Here is a 21,463-nt window from a genome sequence, read left to right on the forward strand (position 1 = left end):
GTTCCCTTAGTGCGTGAATCTCTAAGGAAAGCACTTCTAATATAATAAGAAAAGATATCAGATCAACTGGTCCTTCGAGTCTTTGTTGAGAGGTGTAGTGAAATACAGATACAGGAAAACTTGCAAACGATCAAAGCGTAATACAGGCATTGGCAGTTGACATCAAACGTAAATGGATGTAATTTACGGTTGCATGTTTACACGAGTGCGAAATCAGTGCAAGCAGTCACATCCATTAAACACTTGAGAATATGTGGACGGAGCGCTTGTAAAGTTGAACGACTTACAACTAATTATAGAAGAGGCAGACGTCAGACTGAGATTCATTGTAAGTATCCTTGGATGTGTAGCCAGCATCAAGCCTAGCAAAGCACTGAAAAAGGAAGATTGTGTTTTCAGTTCCGTCGAAATCGCGGTCATTGGAGACGCAGCATAAACTCGGAGAGTGTCAAAGTAGGGGAAGGAAATCTGCCGTGCCTTTCCAAAGGAACCATCCCGGAATTGGCCTGAAGGGATTTAGGGAAATCACGAAAAACCTATATCAGGGTGGCCAGGCGCAGGTTTGAGCCGTCGTCCTCCCGTATGTGAGTCCTGTGTCACCTCTCTCGGTGATCCATAGCACAAATAATTCATAATCCCCTAAAACAAATCAGTGGCCCTCAAAATTCTCTACCTCTTCTGATATTACTGATAAGTTGGTAGTAGATTAAATGTACACGCTGATAGCTCTAGGATACTCATTATACTGAGATTACACAGTTGCATAAATCATTCCTGGTCTGTTCTCAGATGAACATTTCAAGTTCACTAAATGAACGGCTGAACTATCAACACATAGGCAGCACTTTCCTACTGAGCAATCTTGACTCTCATTATCCCTAGCCAGTGATTTATGCTGTTGCTTGCTACTTCCGTTGCACAGCTTTGAATCTGCAAACCATCACTCATTGTTGAGAGCCCATGGTCCTCATGGCCAGGTGAAGTTCAACAACTGAAGCCCTTGTAACCACACGCTGTTGCGATTTCGTTTTCTAAAACTATTTACTTACCTGTAGTAAGGTAACGAAGTAGCTTGTTTTGAATACGACAGAGCTTGTAATTAATCAAATATTGGCGAACATGAGCGCTTTAATGTCGTTAAAAATGACGAGAGGAGAGGTTTGTACGTCCAGTGGATGTGAATCATATCTTATTGCAATTTGGAATACCCAAAATGTCTGTTAACTGGACTGACGTACCTTAAATAGCGAAGCGTTGATCTGGCAAAGCATAAAGCAGCCGAAAAAGTTGTGTAATGTATTCTGTATTCGAGGGAAGAAAAACAGATGTTAGGTTTACATCTTAGAGATACGAAAGAGTGAGTGTTTTCTTTTTATTTGTTCACACTAGAAGCCAAATTCCCGCTTTTAAGGCCATAGTCGGGTAGTTATTAATTGCCGATCCATTTGTTGAGGAAATATAAGACCTATGTTGGTTATGAGTCTGCTGTCTACGACTCAGTTGGTCATTAATGTAAAAGTGGTGTACGAGTCTTCTGCGAATGGGTGACATGGGAGACAGTTAAGGGTAGGCACAGGATTTTCGTGACAATGCAGTGGGGCATCCGCTGGATTTCCAAAGCGCTTGCTGCTGGGATATTCTTCTTTTACTGTCTGGGTTTCCCTGAACTGGCCGTAGTTGGCTTCAGGTGCTGTCACAGAGTTCTGGAGGATTAGCTGAGGTGACCCTGATTTAGCCTGTTTGTCAGCGGTTTTCCCACGTCCTCGCTGGAACTTTTCCGACACTGAAACAGTTACAAGCAAAAACATTACGAGGTCCTAGATATTAGTGAAAGAGGAGCCATTCCTAAAGTGAATGCTATGACTGCGGCGAAACGAAATGAAATCGTTGCAACGTTGCTAATTAACTACGAAGTCTGATTGTTTAGCAATTTCCTGGTTTATATTGCGAGTGGAATCAATCGTAATTATAGTTTCCGTGAAAGCTGATATTTCTGCGCAGTCGCACGTGATTTTACAACAGCAGTTTTGTTTAAGAGCTGCTGATTGTTGCTGTTTTCAAAGTGGTTAGGATGATACAGTCCATCTGTGTGTCACTATTCGGCTGCTCGAAGTAGCGTATTTGATGATAGATATTAAAATGAAGTGTTAGATTTCGATGTATCTTCCTGTCGCTCATATCTCTAAACCGTTACCTTTAGACCTTTATTTCTGTATGTACAAACTGAAGAAGCTAGATGGTAGTAAGAGTCTGTTAGCGCTGCATGCTTCGCGTGCAAGTCCACTGTTGAGGTGTAATCGTATTGTTACAGAGCAACGACCACTGATGTCAAAGTTGTGAATTATTTACGTTGTTGCATCTGTCACTGTGAGGCTGGCACCTCTTATCAGAACTATTTCACTAATACAGCTGTCCACACAGCTGATGCGGGTGCGCCAGTTGATAACTCCTTCGGTGACAGGGGTTCAGTTAGTTCGTTAAAGAATGAACGCGCTTTGGTAACTTCGAGCAGCAAATCGGGTCTCATTTACCATCTTGCATCATAAAGAAATCTTTTCCAGTAAATGATGAGAAGCTCTTGAAATCAGTCTATTATTCGTGTCGTCTGCCGTCGTCGACAGCCTCCGACCTCACGGTTCGGACGAAAGCATGCGCGACGTCAACAAAATACACTCCTGGAAATTGAAATAAGAACACCGTGAATTCATTGTCCCAGGAAGGGGAAACTTTATTGACACATTCCTGGGGTCAGATACATCACATGATCACACCGACAGAACCACAGGCACATAGACACAGGCAACAGAGCATGCACAATGTCGGCACTAGTACAGTGTATATCCACCTTTCGCAGCAATGCAGGCTGCTGTTCTCCCATGGAGACGATCGTAGAGATGCTGGATGTAGTACTGTGGAACGGCTTGCCATGCCATTTCCACCTGGCGCCTCAGTTGGACCAGCGTTCGTGCTGGACGTGCAGACCGCGTGAGACGACGCTTCATCCAGTCCCAGACATGCTCACTGGGGGACAGATCCGGAGATCTTGCTGGCCAGGGTAGTTGACTTACACCTTCTAGAGCACGTTGGGTGGCACGAGATACATGCGAACGTGCATTGTACTGTTGGAACAGCAAGTTCCCTTGCCGGTCTAGGAATGGTAGAACGATGGGTTCGATGACGGTTTGAATGTACCGTGCACTATTCAGTGTCCCCTAGACGATCACCAGAGGTGTAGGGCCAGTGTAGGAGATCGCTCCCCACACCATGATGCCGGGTGTTGGCCCTGTGTGCCTCGGTCGTATGCAGTCCTGATTGTGGCGTTCACCTGCACGGCGCCAAACACGCATACGACCATCATTGGCACCAAGGCAGAAGCGACTCTCATCGCTGAAGACGACACGTCTCCATTCGTCCCTCCATTCACGCCTGTTGCGACACCACTGGAGGCGGGCTGCACGATGTTGGGGCGTGAGTGGAAGACGGCCTAACGGTGTGCGGGACCGTAGCCCAGCTTCATGGAGACGGTTGCGAATGGTCCTCGCCGATACCCCTGGAGCAACAGTGTCCCTAATTTGCTGGGAAGAGGCGGTGCGGTCCCCTACGGCACTGCGTAGGATCCTACGGTCTTGGTGTGCATCCGTGCGTCACTGCGGTTCGGTCCCAGGTCGACGGGCACGTGCACCTTCCGCCGACCACTGTCGACAACATCGATGTACTGTGGAGACCTCACGCCCCACGTGTTGAGCAATTCGGCGGTACGTCCACCCGGCCTCCCGCATGCCCACTATACGACGTCGCTCAAAGTCCGTCAACTGCACATACGGTTCACGTCCACGCTGTCGCGGCATGCTACCAGTGTTAAAGACTGCGATGGAGCTCCGTATGCCACGGCAAACTGGCTGACACTGACGGCGGCGGTGCACAAATGCTGCGCAGCTAGCGCCATTCGACGGCCAACACCGCGGTTCCTGGTGTGTCCGCTGTGCCGTGCGTGTGATCATTGCTTGTACAGCCCTCTCGCAGTGTCCGGAGCAAGTATGGTGGGTCTGACACACCGGTGTCAATGTGTTCTTTTTTCCACTTCCAGGAGTGTAGTTACACTTCGCCGCCGAAACGACTAGGCGCTCCAAATAATCAACAGCGTGGCGGATCGCTCTCCTCCGTTACGTTAGGTCATCGGTACGGATCTGGGCACCTCGTGTCATTGGCCAGGAATCGCACAACGTAAATGCAGTCACGTGAAGGGTTCAACAGAGCTTATCATAAGAAGAGCTCTGGACGTGTAAGAGAAATACAATCCGCACACATCGGCAAGCGCTTTGTCCGCGTTCGCTAGTCTTCTATCCGCATCCGTGTATATTAAAATTTAGCAAACCTCTTTAAATCGCTCGTTAGATGGTAGACTTGCGCCTGGTCTGAATTTCCGTCTGCTGAAGTCTAGTCTCGTGTTTTACGCTCAATTGAATACGAGCGTAAAGACGAGCGTAAAGGTGAGCTCATTTTAATAATGTCATCTTCTTATATTTGTGGTCTTCAGTTCGAAGACTGATTTGATGCAGCTCTACACGCCAGTCCGTCCCGTGCAAAATCATTTCCGGATAACTTACGCCTATTTCAACCTGCTTATCATATTCTTTTCTTGATCTCCCTCCACAGTTTTCATCCCACACACGTCCTTCCAATGCCAAACTGACAATTCCTTGATGCCTCACAATGTGTCCTATCAACCACTTCGTTTTTTTCCTCATCTTTTTTTGTGAAGTTCTCCTATAAATTTCTTTTCTTCTCTACTCAATTCAATATCTTCTCATTAGTTACACGATCTATACGCCTGATCTGCAGCATTCTTCTACTGCACAACATTTCGAAAGCTTTTATTTCCTTCTCGTCTGAATCCGTACAAAGCTGCACTCGATACAAATATCTTCAGAAAAGACTTCCTAACACTTAACTTTATATTGGATGTTAACAAATACCTCTTTTCCAGAAATGTTTTCCTTGCTACAGCCAGATTCCAGTTTATGTCCTTTGTATGGCGACCGTCACATTACTTTACAGCGCGAATAGTAAAAACTCATCTACTACTTTTAGTGTCTCATTTCCCGACCTAATTCTCTCCGCATCACCGATTTAGCTCGACTGCGCGCCATTATCCTTGTTTTACGTTTTCTGCCGTCTTATTTCTTTTCACGAAACCATCTGTTCCATTCAACTGCTTTTCTTAGTTCTTTGCCTGTCACTGACACAGTTATGATAACTTTGGGAGACCTCGAAGTTTTTATTTTCTGTCCCCGCACTTAAATTCTCTTTCTAAATTTCTCCATTGTTTTCTTTATTGTTGTCTCCCTCCCTTCTCACCTACTGTCCTTTTCGTGTAAGCTGTATGTAACATTCGCTCCCTCTATTTCATCCCAGCTACCTTCAAAACTACAAAGAATGTAATCCCGTTAACATGGTCGAATTCGTTCTCTAAATCTACAAATGCTATAAATCTAGGTCTACCTTTCTACAGCCTGACCTAAAGTGAACACTGCTTCGCGTGTTCGTACATTTCTCTGGAACACAAACTGATCCTGTCCGAAGTTGGCTTCTACAAGTTTTTCCATTTTCAATTATTATTAATTTACCTATGAAAGAATTGCACCAAGCGTGATCATCTGGAGATCATTCTCCATTTCGAAAAAAAAAAAAAAAAAAAAAAAAAAAAAAAAAAAAATCTTGCAAACGGGAGTTACCTCTTTTAAACAGATTTAAAAAGATGTAAACATTATACCTATACCATGGACAACTTTTTCCTCATTCAGCCTACTGTTAAAAAAACAATAATAATAGCGTCTCTCACATCAAAAATGTTACGATCTAATTTCAGGAGCTAGCAACATTTGTTGGATCCGATGGTAGCTGAAGTGTATTACTCTTAGTTAGCTATGGTATTTTACGAGTTCGACGTACCCGTTTCGGTCCATTTGCTTTATTCGCCTGGCGTGGCAGTGAAAGTGCCGGCGGATATCCCGATAACCGCTTCATTAACCGCAGCGTCGACTTATTCGGGTCGCCCGCACACCGCACACAAACCCACAACTGCCGCCTGAGCTGCAACCAACACTTCTCGTTTACCGGGTGAATACTTGCGCTTGTAAGCATTCGTAACATCAGTTAACAAGTGCTCGAAGGAATGTTCGGATACAGGGTGTCCCATATAAAACTAGTACGTCTCTCACCCGAAAAAATGGTTCAGATGGCTCTGAGCACTACGGGACTCAACTTCTAAGGTCAGCAGTCCCCTAGAACTCAGAACTACTTAAACCTAACTAACCTAAAGACATCACACACATCCATGACCGAGGCAGGATTCGAACCTACGACCGTAGCCCTCGCGCGGAGCCAGACTGTAGCGCCTAGAACTGCTTGGTCACCCCGGCCGGCCTCATACCAGAGATTCAAATAACAAGGATGTAACTAAATAAGAATACATAATAGTAACGTAGAAAAACATGTAGTTACCTTTTTATAAGAAATGCTGGAAGCGGTGGCCCTCGGCATCCAGGCATCGCTGACTTCGTATGCTAGCGTTACCAGCAACACGCTGTAAGTCTGCAGGCGTTATGCTGTTAATTTCGTAGTAACGCCCCATTTAAGATCGTCTATTGTACGAGGACCGTTGGGAATCACTTTGCTTTCACGCAACATTAAGCCCGTGGACCTTGTCAAGTCTGTCTTCAGGGGACACGTTGCTGATGTGGGTCGCACTTTGGTTGGATGTGTGAGCGGTTGCTCGGTCTTCTTGGAATACTGCACACAGCTTCTCTGCAACCGTTAATTGTACATAGAAAGAGTCAACGACCTCTTGATATCTGGCACTGTTTAAGGGCCAATAACTCGCATGCTGGACAACGAACACCTGTCTTCTCCGTTTGGAGAGTTTCTTCATGAAGAATACGTGGGTTGTCCTGTGACCAGTATCTGTAATTCCGGGGCTTTACATAGCTTGGCAACCGAAACCAGGCTTCATCTGACATGAAGTAAATCAGGAGGTCCAAGTAACACAAGTTGATGTTAACAGCCAGTTTCAGTACTAAATTCTTTTTTCCCTAATCCTCAAATTTCAACTCTTGCACTACACTCTCACGATAGGCTTTTAATTTTACATCTTTTAGCACTCGATGAGCGATCTACGAGATACACCAACCTGCTGTGATAAGCTTCTTTCCGAACTGCGGTGATTTCTCGTAACGACCATGCGAATTCTGTCTACAGTTTCAGGTGTCCTTACTGTCGGTACCTTAATCAACTGCACATTCTGAACGGACCCCACAGCCCTCAATATCTTGCACAGATCTCGAATTATGATAGTCGTGGGAAGTTTCCTACCAGATTACATCACCTGTAATATTTCTTTGCTTTCCTTGATGGCGCCTGGTTTTATGTAAAGGTACACAATACCAATTTGCCGTTATAATGCGAACTGCAACCCCTGTAACAACTCTACAATACGATCTTCTCACAACAACTGGTACACGAACACAGAGGTGCACTCTAATTTTCGATAAAATGTAGTATATCCAACTTCCGAGACAGTGTTGCCACTTCACAAGCGCGTCGAGTAGAGATGATTAACAGCACGTGAGGCATACCAGTATTATGTGGGATACTCGGTATAATCACGTAGAATGCACTGATAAGCATAAAATATCGACCACAATAAAAGAAAAGTAATGCTGGCGCAATTTTTAATCAAGGTCTGCTTTTACTGTATACAGCCTTTCGTTTAAATGTGTTACACAACGATAGTACATGTACGCATATTGTAAATAAGAAGACATTATTGCAAATATTGTTACATAGCTGACCAGTATTTCTACCTTCCTTTCGTTGGTATACATTACAGTCGCACAACCCTTCAACTGGAAACGGTTGACTGAATGACCGGGATGCATTTCCTTGTGTCCCCATTAGTTTACTGTCAACTAAAAGATACCACGGGTATTTATACTGGGTACTAGTATTGATGACTTAAAGTCAATTTTGTGTTGCGTTTTTAATAATTTTATATTCTTGTAAATGATACACTGCGATACGTTTTTGGACAGGTGCTACTTAAGAAAGACGTACTTCTGTTCATAAATCCGTGACGGACAAAGTCATAAGAAAAGCAATCATGCAGGTCTACGTCCGCCTGGTAGATAAATGGTAGTTTCTTGATTCATGTTTTAGTTGGCTTATGGACAAAAAGTTATTTCGATGGTCAAGATAGATAGGGCACCATGTGCAAGCGCTTTATCTCGTTACACCTCGACTTCGCCGGTTGATGACATGGGGAAGATTGAGTCAATGTCCAGCAACGACGTGCAGAACTACAGAGCGTGGATTAATTCATTCTATGCCTTACGAACTCGTAACTGTATGTATTGTCATCGTCCACAAAAATTTATTAAAATTTAGTTTCTATATGTGGTGATTTTCCTGTGAATGTGTGTGCATGTGTGTGTAAGCCCTTAACACATGACTGTATTTGTTGTCTCAATAACATAAGACAACCTACATAAACATTCATTTTTTGTCATTAAGCCAAAATAATCACCACATGCTGAAATTGACAGTGGACCTGACATTTACATAAACCAATTGTGAGCTTACATCAAGAATTGCACTCCACGGATTCCATGAAATGGGTATCTGGGAAGCGGAAAGAAAGATGCGCATTTTACTTAAATGCAATACAATCTTTATTAACGGTTGTGGTATTACAGTGTTAGTTCTCACTAATTGTACAGAGCATTATCGGCAGTCGTTACTGAAGACCGCCATTGATTAAGGGAACACTAGGAGGTATAATTGATGCTTAAAACAATTTTTATTTCTTGGCAAACTTTTAAATTAAAGGTTCCGAACAGTCAGATGGTCAGCTTCATATTAATTACAACACAGTAGTACATAGTAGTCTTAATTTCGTTGAGGGTCGTTGATTGTCACTCCTGAAATGAAACGAACATTTATCACGGTTGAAGCTGATGAAAAATATAATAGAGGGTTTCTCAGAAAATAAAAATTATTTTTATCAAATGCAGCATTCACAAGCGTCTTCACACGAGCTATACTTTGGGAACAATAGCATTACATGATGTACCCTCAACCCACACGATAAGGTAGTTGCAGATGTAGATGTCTAAATAACCTTTTAGCTGACGACCTCGCAACGTTAAACAAGTTTGATGCCGCTGTAAAAACTTAGATGACCGACGGACACCAGAGATGCGACAGACGTTGAACTTCTTTGCCTTTGTGTATAAACACTCTCTTTAGCAGCTTAGTGACGCATTTATAATTTATATGCCTGTTGAGGGAGCAACGTTTTTGCATTTTCTTCAAATATGATACTCTAATCGACACGAAATAAAGTAATTATTGCCTTTCCAGAAAATTTTGACAGAATAAATTTCGTACATTCATTATCGTATGTAACAGGAAACTCTTCCTAATGTTCTACAAAGTTATACTTATTTCGTTACAAACCGGTTTTAGACTTCTTAGACAATATTCAGATGACAACTGAATCACGGTAACACGTTTAAAATAACATGAGACTTCCATTAATATCATAGAAGACACAAAAAATACTAATAGTTTACAAAGGAAAATTTTACATTTTTTGTCTCCCAAAAATAATTACGTTAACTATAGAAGGAAACAAATTTTTTAGGTGCAGATTTATTTAACAAATGATGAAAAAATAATTTTGAATTCATAATTTCAGCTTATTATTTTTAACGAAAACTTAATTTAACGGAGGGGAAAAAGGAAATTGCTTTTTATCATTTAACACTGTTAACGTTCTGTCTCATATGATTGTTGATTTCGAGCAGAGTCTCATTTCTGTTTTTCTTTATCAGAAAAGAAAGCTTCTCTTTCTACATCGTAAGAGTAGTTTTCTTTTAAAAGATGATCTGCCGAGGCTGAATCGTAAATTTTTAATTTCCATCTTCTGTTATATTCAGTTAACCTATCATAGCTCTGCCTAACTGACCAAAATATATAGTTTCCCACAGTGCTTCCATGTGATTTTATATACACCACTATGTGCAGTAAGTCTTTACTACTGAACAAATTTTTTCATATGCTGTTCGAACTACAAAATGCTGGTATATAGTTACGAGACTTCAACTTTTTAGGGAGGTTATTAGAAACTTTGCCAGGATATGGGATGACGCATCAGCTTTTTTTACTAGTGATTGGTCCTTGTTCGCCAGTGTACAGAAGTGGTTAATTTCACGTGTTTTCCTTTTTCATAGTGTATTATCAATTAGAGCAGAACACTCGTCATTACTGGAAGCGTTATCTTTGATGGTCTGCAGTTCTGTTTGAAAAGCAGCTACAGATAATAAAACAGATATTAGGAGATTAACCTTTGAGTGCAAAGCTGCATGTTTGTGGCTGTGTAGGTGCTGGGATTTTGCAGGGATTACACTCTCTGCGACTTCGGTATTTCTGGAAACGCTAAATAAGTGTCTCTTTGTGTTGATATCCATATTAAGGTCAAGGAATTTATGGAAGAGTCTCTCAGATCCTTTGGGAACTGAATTATCTTATGTTAGGGGTTCAGCTGCTGTAGTACCAGTCCATAAAAACAGCACATCATCGTCATATCTGAAACAAATATTTTGGAAATTCGGTGCGTCTTTCTGTGAGAAATTTTGTTTTGAAATTGTTCACGAAAATTTCGGATAGTGTAAGGCTGAGAGGAGAACCAACAGCTTGGTCATCAGCTGACTATAGTAAGTGTTCTCAAAGTCTAATTAATTCTGTTTTACATACACTTTAGTAGCAAAGATTATATCATGTATCTCCACAGGATTTACTCTGCGTTTGTGCAAAAGATCTGTTAATATGTTTATACACCCATCAGTAGGAATATTTGCAAATAAGCTAATGATGTTAAATGATTTTAGTTTAGAAATGGGTAGGGTCTTTGTATCTTTTATTTTATCAACAAGAGCTATGAATTTTTTATGCAAAACGCAGGAAGGTTTACAATTGGTTTCTTTTTAATGACGTAATCTTTCTCTTTCCCTAAAAGTAACAAGGATCAGAAAAGGATGACACTACTGGTAGTACTGGAAAGTCATCTTTATCTAATTTAAGTGAGCCATAGAATCTAGAAGCCACTGGATTCATATTAACAAGCATACGACTGCTGATTCCAGACATAATATTTTTACACTATTTGCTGGTAGTGTTTACTTGCTTCTTTTAAATTTTATTAATGGGCTTTGGGCATCACCCATACATCCAGCCTCAGATCAGAAAAAGCAACAATTATCTGTTACATGCCTTTAATATGGTACGTAAATTCACATATTTACTACGTCATAATATAAAAAATTATTTTTTCCTATGTTCTTATTTTCCCTTCTACTATAAAATCGTACAAGCGGTCATAGACTTTTATGTCTTCTGTTATTAAAGAGTTTAAACGTTTGTTGGTAAGACGTTTCCAGAGTTCATCAGATGCTGTATTTGTTTCGTAGATTCTTGATATCTTTTGTGGCAGCCAAAGAAAATGTGTCTGACGTCTTCTTTACTGCCGCAGTCACGAAAAGAAGGTGTGATCATGTAGCGGGGAGAGAGATTTTGCCGGAATCTCCAATGATTGAATCGAAGCCGTGCCATTGTCACTATAAACTTTTTCCCTGTACCTGCTATATTGGTACCAAGGACGTGGTCGGAGATTAGGTATCACTGTGGCATAATGTGTCCATTTAATTTCCTAAGACCGTTTAGATGTTTTCATTCTATCGGACCCTTATTATAGCCCTTATATGAAGAAGATCGTCAGATAGCACTTTAACATACTCCACTGAGATCGTGCATACAGCTTCTTTAACCTTGTTCATTGGATATAGCAGTCGGATCTTTGTGTAGATGCGGCAGACCGCAACTATCAAACAACTTGTTCACTTTGATTTTATTGGAAAGAACTGAACTGTTGAAGTTGTGACGTGGTTGAAGATTAATTCTCTTCTTAAACTTGTACAACGTACTAATTTCACTGCGCGAGAGTGCGTCACTACAGAGAGAAACATTTTTTTAAAATGTGGGCTACCAAATGTTTCGTAGAAATAGCATCGTCTAAACACACCCCTAAGATCTACTTTTAGTTCACCTGTCTGTCTATCAGAGATTTTACACGACGGAGTATATTTAATATGTTTATTTAACACTTTGAGCTCATTCGTGGTAATTACTGTTACATGATAAGTTCGTGATTCGATCAGAAAGCTGTTAATTCTGAACGGGTGTTGTTGGCGGTTTATCTTTCATTAATTGTAACCGTTTTTGATTTTGGCTCCGATACATTTGATGGGCAATTGCAGTTTTGTCTTCTGTGTAAATAACATCTGTGTAAGTCGCACATCAGTTTCATCCATATTTGCGACATTCAGTTGTCACCGGAAGATGGCCTAAGAAACCGCAAGCTGGTTCGTGACCACATAAATATAATTTTGCAGAACATAGTAAGTGTTTCGCATTAAATATTATTCTCATATTCTGCCAAGCACCGGCGGAAAGTTCAGCTAATGTTTCATGTAGAGGACTCATCTGCATTCTCACTCCAAAATCCTGTTAGCAGACGAGGCCAAGAAATGCAGCAGACCGCGAAACGTCATTGAGACGACGATAACAGGATACCGCGAGCAAATATCACGGAATAGGAGCTGTGGTGACGAATAAAAGCAGAGAGGTGAAACGCCAGCTTTTCGCTCCAGTGGACGCTCGGCTGAACCGTGCAGTTTAGCCTCCGGATCTGAGAAAGCTAGCCGCCTTACGTCAACTCCGCCGCTCCAGCGAGCATTACCCAAAAACAATGAATCACTCTGAAGCGTGCCGACTGAAAGTGTCACGATAGAACGTAAATTTAAAACGCGCCGACTCATCCTCTCGGCCTTGAACGGAGTCAGTGGAAGAATCCAGAAAGACTCCAGAAAAACGAACGGAGGACTTCGACAACAATAGCCGTTAGCTACGCTTCGGAGGACGGACCTGTCACTGGGCAAAATGCTGTGGGCAATCGCGAGAGAGGCGGGAGCCCTTTTTTGTTACATCGGGCCACCGGATCTGCAAATGTGACGCAAGAGACACGCCCCTGATTCGCATCACTGATGTAATTTGAATTGCTGTCAATGGCGTTCCGTAAATCACTGTATTTTTGCGAAATTTTTTCCTAGTAACTACTTTTCCTACACTCAAGGTGATATAATTGTGCTTTGATGTTTTGTCTTGTCCCTCATCTAGCCTTTGGAATAAATGAAAACACCTAAATCTGTACTTTTGCTGAACAGTGATGTGCTGCGAGCATGTTTTACTATCTAAAGGGGATGAGGCTGCTGAGTTTTGTGAGGTGTATAAAAGTTAATGTTACATACAGAGGGGTCCAAAAAAATGTATCCACTGTTTTAAAGTCCATAACTGGCAAACAAATTGACGGAGTTGTCTCATCTTTGGTAGTGTAATAGTTTGTAGTTCCTGCAACCGCCACACAAGCGTTGTATTGCGTAGTTTTGTTTGTCAGATGACAGTCGCCAGATAGTCAGTGTTTTGTTCTTAGTTGCACCTAGTTACTCGAGTAAATATGGCTAGCGCAAGGCTTACAGTCGATGAAAGGAAGTCAGTTTTGAAGTGTTGTTTTAAGTACGAAAACATTAATGAGGTTAAACGGCTATGGTGAAAAGAGAATCAAACAGAGCCACCGACACGTTTAACGATTCGTCTCATTTGAAGCCGAAGGCCGTGTTAAAGATGTACACAAACAAATCGCCACAACTGCATCTACTGGGCCGCCGAAAATCCGAATGTTCATGTAGACAAAGCCGTGAAATTGCCAGCAGTCAATGTGTGGTGTGGTTTGTCTTACCGGGGCTTGATTGGGCCATTCTTCTTTGACGGCGCAGTTACCGATGAGGTGTGCCTTCAGAAGCTTCAGACATCTATTTTACCTGCCATCCGAGACTTGTATGGAGACGGAAGAGTTCACCTTCAACAAGATGGTGCCCCAGCCCACTACCAAAATCGTGTTAGGGCGTATCTCGACGAAAATCTACCAGGAACATGGATAGGCCGTAGAGGTGCTGTGGAGTGACCGCCACGTTCCCCCGACCTAACTCCTCTGGACTTTTACCTGTGGGAAACACTAAAGGTCGTAGTTTATCGACAGAAGCCACGCACATTGGATGAAATTCGAGAATCCATCGCACATTCATGTGCAAATATCCAACTCAACATAATGCAGTCAGCAGTTCGTGCTGCAGTTCGGCGGCATCGTTTGTGTGCGTATGTCAATGGTGACCATTTCGAACACCTACGGTGACATCTTTAATTTGGAATTTAAGCTACACTTTCACCAAAAATGAGATAACTCCGTCAATTAGTTTGCAAATTGTGGTCTTTTATACAGCGGATACATTCTTATGGACACTTCTGTGATTGCGATAATCCTGATTAGCAACACAGCTACCTAGCTACTCTTTTCCACCCTGTGTTCCGCTTCGGACACGTTCTAACATAAAATGCTACAGTTTCCAAATTTGAACTTCTTGAAATCTTACCTAGCAAAGCAAAGAGCTGTACGTATAATTTCGCAGCTTTCATAAGAAGACCAGCGATCAGCTCCTTCATAAATTAAAAAAAAAAATACTCAAGTACGAGTAGAGCTCACACTCCGATGGTTCAGTACAAACTTAATTATGTATACAGACAGTTGATCCCTTCCAGGAATCAAGAATCTCGACCATTTTTGCCTGTTATCGATATTGATACTGGCTAGATGTCGGACCCGGGAATTCAAAGACTTTCGACAATATTTTAATTTTAAATTCAAACTTTTCGTCTAATGTCGCATTTGCTATTATAGTTCGTGAGGAGAATGGGTCGTAACAAATTGAAAGATAGACGGTCGTATAACATGACAAAAAATTATTTTTTGCGTGTGATACAATCACAAATTAACAATTTTAGGATTTGTTTCCTTTACTTGTACTGTGGAACTTTGATTCTTGCCAAATTTCGTTACTCCAGGTCACGGGTTTTATACTACTTGCTATTTTTTAATGAGTTTGTAAGCATCAAAATATACTCAATTGTCAAAAGTCGTGGTATTCCTCCTAATATCTTGTCGGGTTTCCTTTTGCCCAGCGTTCTGCAGCAACTTGACGAGACATATACTTAACAAGTAGTTGGAAGTCACCTGCAGAGATACTGAGGCATGCTGCCTCTATAGCCGTCCATAATAGCGAAAGCGTTGTCGGAGCAGGATTCTGTGCACGAACTGATCACTCGAAATTTCCTCGTCGTTTGGCTGAAAATCGTCTCCAAGTAGCCGAGCGTAACCATTTCCAGTCAAAGAGCGCTTCCGTTGAACCAGGGGGCCCAGTCCATTCATTGAAAGCACAGCCACTCTACTATGTAGCCACCACCAGCTTGCACAGTGCCTTGTTGTCAACTTGGGTCCATGGCTTCGTGCGGTCTGCTACTATCAGCTCTTACTAACTGAAAATGGGACTCATCAGACCATTCCACGAATGTCCAGTCTCTAGGGTCCAACCGATACGGTCACGAGCCCAGGAAAGGCGCTGCAGCCTTTGCTGTTAGCAAAGGCACTCGCGGCTGTCCCTGCTGCCATAGACCATTAACGCCTAACGGATACGTTGGTCGTACGTCGCACATTGATTCCTGTGGTTATTTCCAGAAAACGCCGCTGCTCTCGGTCGTCAAGCGCAAGCCGTCGGCCACTGCGTTCTCCGAAGTAATGCCTGAAATTTTGTACTCTCGGAACATTCTTGACACTGTGGATCTCGGAATACTGAACTCCCTAAAGATTTCCGAGAACACATGCCCCATACGTATAGGTCCACCTACCCTTCCAAGTTCGATTTGTGTTAATTCCCTCCGTGCGGCCATAATCTCGTCGGAAACGTTTTCCTATGAATCACATGAGTACAAATGACAGCTACGCCGAAGCACTGTCCTTTTATACCTTGTGTACGCGATGCTACCGGCATCTGTATGTGTGAATACTGCTATCCCGTGACTTTTATACCGCGTTGTGTGTTACGTAAGTGGTCGTATCTTTTGACTGCATTCACTTAGAAGCTTAAACTTTTTAGATCGCCAAGATATAAATGGCGACTTGATTCGTGTACCCTTTTATGAGAAAAAGGGTTCGTAACAGTCGGACAGCAGAGAGACGTATGAACTAAAAATGGATTTTGTAAGAGCTTCGTTTTTACCAACTGAGGCACGGAACCCTAATAATGAACAACGCCACAAAGATCGAACCCAATGAGTTAGAGTACACTCGTGGGGCCGGCCGATGTGGGCGAGCGGTTCTAGGCGCTTCAGTCTGGAACCGCGCGACCGCTCTGGTCGCAGATTCGAATCCTGTCTCGGGCATGAATGCGCGTGATGTCCTTAGGTTTAAGTAGTTCTAAGCTCTAGGGGACTGATGACCTCAGATGTTAAGACCCATAGGGCTCAGAGCCATTTGAGCCATTTTGAGTATACTCGAGGACCCGAACACCCCTCGGACAGCTACCCGCGACTCTTCATCTTCACAGACTGAACACTTGTCAGATTTCGTTAGCAGTTCCTCCTGCGGTTTTCCACCTTACGAGCAGAAATTGTTAGCATCACTTCATGGCAGTCCCAAAGAAGACAGCATCACCGTGCCTAATGATTGCTGAGTCCCTGTATCTTTCTCGGCAGTCAGGAAATCCACCTGATGTCCTTGCTTACTTTGCTTCTTATGTCTGAGTAATAGTGATACACGCAGCACTCGTCCATGTCATTAGGCCGCTAAAGACATCATCCGTCACGGTCAGACATAACTACGACATTTCCGCTGCTACCTCTGTTCGGTGGGCCTTTTGAATGGATGTCTGTGATTGTGGAACTCAGTGATAGGAGACCTCGTCCAGTTCAAAAAAGTCGTTAAAATGTTGAAAATTGGTCAATGACTCTTTTTTATTCTTTTACAAATCTTTAACATAATGCAGCGAGTACAGCAACCGTGAAATGTACAGAAAATAAACAATTTTTTCAGCCTTCAGTTGCAAGGTAATTTTTACTCGTTTACCTAGGTTCGGATTCCAGTAATGGACTCTAAACCTAGGTAAACGAGTAAAAATTACCTTGCAACTGAAGGCTGAAAAAATTGTTTATTTTATTTTTTATTTTTTCTACTAACGCCTCCATTGTGATACGCCGGTCTTTGGGCCTCTGCTTATCTCGAGATTCCCAATTCGTCACAGGGATGTGGTCTGCCAGTTCGTTCTTCGCCATTCATCCTTGTCTGACCGCCGTAGGAGCTTCTGTGCCACCTAACCACCGTGTCACACGACGGTGTGTCACTGCCTCACACTTCCACCAAGTCAGCATCATTTGATTAACATCTCATAGTCGAGGTTCACAGTCACATGGAATTTTTTAAAAGATATCATATTCACTGTTGACTGTAGAACTTATTTATATCACAATTGCAATTTCACCACATGTACACATGTTGGAGGATTTTGAAGTCTGACTTGTGCTAAAGCAAAAGCTTTTGCAGTACCACTTGCAAATGGCCCAGAGGCCGAAACTGCAGTTGTACAATAAATAATTTCTACAGACAACGTCGAATATTAGATGCTTTAAAAAATCAGTATTATTTGTTGCAACGTCCTTCCTTTTCGGATTCAGAAAATGGATTATCCTATTCAAGATGAACGTCTTGATATTTTTTCTTTTATGTACTATGTTCACTAAAAGCTATTTTCTTTCATTGTAAACATATTTGCTGTTGCAGTTCTTTATCAGAATATCATCTGCATCTGTTGTCTTCTGTGACTCAGGAATGTAATAACAAAGTTTATGAAATTTTTTTGTTTCATTTATTTCATCATAATGAAAGAGACGGCTTCATCTGTATGATATATATTTATTTGTGAACCAACTAGATTCATGGCGTTGGAGACACATCTCCAGGATTACATACAGTGTTTGTTTCATGTCTTAGTTGAAGCAATAACCAGTAGACACCCGACACTATCTGTTCAGTTGTGAAAAAATGCTGATTCGTCTTCTGGTTATCACTTCGACTAAGTTGTGACATGAATATGTAACCCTGATGATGTGACTCGAACGCAACAAAACTAGTAGGTTCATAAATAAATACTTACCATAGAGCTGAAGCGGTCTTTTTCATAGTGGTACGATTCTACAGCTGTGGATGCCCACACTGCAAAAGTTTCGGCAATCGTTTATTTCAATTTTGATACTGGATATATTCTCTTTTTTTATTTTCTCACTGTCAATGTTTAGTTTTTTGACTATTAATATTCATTCAAACTTTCTGCAAATTTAGACCGTATGCTCTGTATAGTCTTTAAGACAACATCGACTGCAAAAATTATGTGTGTTTGTGAATTCCTAAGGGACGAAACTGCGGGGGTCATCAGCTTGTAGACTTACACACTACATAAACTATCTTAAACTAGCCTATGCTAAGGGCAACACACAGACCCATGCTCGAGGGAGAACTCGAACCTCCGGCGGAAGGGGCTGCGCAATCCGTGACATGGCGCCTCAAGACGCTCGGCCACTCCTCGCGACCCAAAAATTATGCAGTGTGATGATAGACAATAATGAAGAGAAAACTGAAAATAAAATTAGAGATGTGGTACGTCAATGATATCGTTATCATCAAACATTTTTGTAACCTTTTCTGCGGCAGCGTTCTCGCTTCCCGCGCCCGGGTTCCCGGGTTCGATTCCCGGCGGGGTCAGGGATTTTCTCTGCCTCGTGATGACTGGGTGTTGTGTGCTGTCCTTAGGTTAGTTAAGCTTAAGTAGTTCTCAGTTCTAGCGGACTGATGACCATAGATGTTAAGTCTCATAGTGCTCAGAGCCATTTGAACCCATTTGTAGCCTTTTCATGGGAATGCTACTATGATCCTCAGAGGTAAAACATTTGCCAGTAACATGCCTCCCTAGCGCTGTAGAAATGATAACAAATCAGGTGGATGATGCCCTGGATGCCTCCCGTATTGTTCTGTGTCCACTCAACAGTCATCAGGAGTCAGAAGTCGTATGCCGCCAGTCTCCCCACATCGCGATACCAGTAAATTGTCCCGTACGTCGCTGCCTGGCACAAAGCGGTAGCGCCACTCTACTAATCGAAGTCACGTTCGCATGACTTACTCCAAGCCATAATTTTTTTCGTCACTGAACAATATAACTCTCCTCTTCAGCTGGAATCTTCACTAAGAACAGTATACCTTTTGTGGTTTCCAGAACACGATACCTAATAGTTATGACATGCTAGATGTAACGTTAACCGTAATTTGTGCCGAAGTCGCCGTACAATCAGCAGTGGCTGCTCATTTGATCCAACGTTCCAGGACTGAGCCCGTGTAACACTACCGTCCAACACTACCGAAGACTTGACCCACCGACATCTATGCTGGTAAATAGCCGACACTTCACGTAAGCCGGTCCTGAGTGACCGAGCGGTTCTAGGTGCTACAGTCTGTAATCGCGCGACCGCTACCTTCGCAGGTTCGAATCCTACCTCGGGCATGGATGTGTCTGATGTCTTTAGGTTAGTTAGGTTTAAGTAGTTCTAAGTTCTAGGGGACTGATGACCACAGTCCCATAGTGTTCAGAGCCATTTGAACCATTTTTTTTATATATATAATCTATATTGCCGGACGAAATAAACAACCAAAGACTGTACGTGTTTTTTTGTTCTTGGCGGAGTGATCGTGCATTCAATGTCATAACCCACAAATGAGTCATTTACTATTTTTGCGCCCTTATGAGCACTCCAAGAATAACAAAGTGTTTTACACTTCTTGTTTTTGCGGTACTGTCATTAATAACAATCACAAAAAAACATCTTCAACGGTCTTTTGACATTTTCTCGCTCGTGATAGACTCCAAAATATATGTTCGATTGAAGATGGTCTTCAATAGCATTTTTAACTTTTGGCCGAATGTTTTTCTTTGAGTCAAAAATGCTTCAAATGGCTCTGAGCACTATGGGACTTAACATCTATGGTCATCAGTCCCCTAGAACTTAGAACTACTTAAACCTAACTAACCTAAGGACATCACACAACACCCAGCCATCACGAGGCAGAGAAAATCCCTGACCCCGCCAGGAATCGAACCCGGGAACCCGGGCGTGGGAAGCGAGAACGCTACCGCACGACCACGAGATGCGGGCTTTGAGTCAAATATACAGCTTTTTTTTTTTTTGTTAGGTGTCCACTCACTGAAAGTCCAACATCTACTGTATACCTATGAGTTGAATTGCGTGCGGAATGCATAAAGGCAATTGTTGCTTTCTCCCCTTTTTTAGATAGTGTCACAGCAGAAATTAGTTTACAATTAAATTCACTTTGATCAATGTTCGAAGTGCAATGTGCTTGCATCTGCAAACCAGTAGTTTTTTTATTTACGTCTTCGACAAAACGGACCCCAGACTGGCGAAAATCTTGGTCTTCCTGCAAATCGCTGGCAGTCACGAAAGCACTTACGTGTCTACGCCATATTGTGTATCCTTTCTTGAGCCGTGCTATGAAAGCTGCGGAACATTTAATCTTTGTATGCCCAGTTTCCCTTGCTTTTCCATTTCCCAAAATTTCAGGTGCCGATGATGGGCACATTGTGCTCCATTCCTTGCTATGCCACATTGGGATAGTGTATGTTGTTTTATCTGCAGTTCTTTGATTGCCTTAGTTCCCTAGAAATGAATGTTTACTACGTCTCTTTTTCTCCAAATGATCGAATATTATTTTGACGTTAGATGTGCTTTTGTAGGTGGACGTCTCTTCAAAACGAGCTGTAAGTAGAAACTTTACGTGTAGGTGTATAGTGATCATTAGTACGTTCAAGACGTTCTTCTGAAAATTTTGTTAAAATACTAACAGTATTGGATTTCTTATCTGGTGCAGGTTAACAAGAACTATTACGTTCTCTTTGAGAATTATTGTTTCCGCCACTGCCACTAGTACTACAATCTTGAATACTATTAATCGCGTTTTCGTTTTCTTCAGCCACTCTCCTACCCTGTGTAACTTCAGTTTGATCAATCAAATGAATATTCATGTTTCTGAATAACCAGATGCACCAAAAACATTGTGAATGTGCCATCATCCTGTCCTACACAGTTCAAAATGGTTAAAATGGCGCTGAGCACTATGGGACTTAAATGCTGAGGTCATCGGTCCCCTAGAACTTAGAACTACTTAAACCTAACTAACCAAAGAACATCACACACACCCATGCCCGAGGCAGGATTCGAACCTGCGACCGTAACGGCTACGCAGTTCCAGACTGTAGCGCCTAGAACCGCTCGGCCACTGCGGCCGGCTGTCCTACCCAGTCTCCCGTTGGACAACGCCTTCTTAATTTGATATCACAGTATTTAA

At 42.3% G+C, this 21,463-nt stretch overlaps 1 protein-coding gene and 1 long non-coding RNA gene across 2 annotated transcripts in view; one reads left to right on the forward strand and one right to left on the reverse strand.

Annotated features, from left to right (window-relative positions):
* The window catches only part of LOC126334994 (sodium-independent sulfate anion transporter-like), a 696,684-nt gene that overhangs the window by 312,834 nt on the left and 362,387 nt on the right, over positions 1-21,463 (forward strand). The window lies entirely within an intron of this gene.
* The window catches only part of LOC126334995 (uncharacterized), a 117,381-nt gene continuing 104,636 nt past the window's right edge, over positions 8,719-21,463 (reverse strand). The window contains exon 3 of the long non-coding RNA XR_007564796.1: positions 8,719-8,975. This is a non-coding gene — a long non-coding RNA (uncharacterized LOC126334995). The remainder of the gene's footprint in view (positions 8,976-21,463) is intronic.

This window comes from Schistocerca gregaria, chromosome 2 (genome assembly GCF_023897955.1).
Source record: "Schistocerca gregaria isolate iqSchGreg1 chromosome 2, iqSchGreg1.2, whole genome shotgun sequence".
In the NCBI taxonomy this organism is placed as follows: Eukaryota; Metazoa; Arthropoda; class Insecta; order Orthoptera; family Acrididae; genus Schistocerca; species Schistocerca gregaria.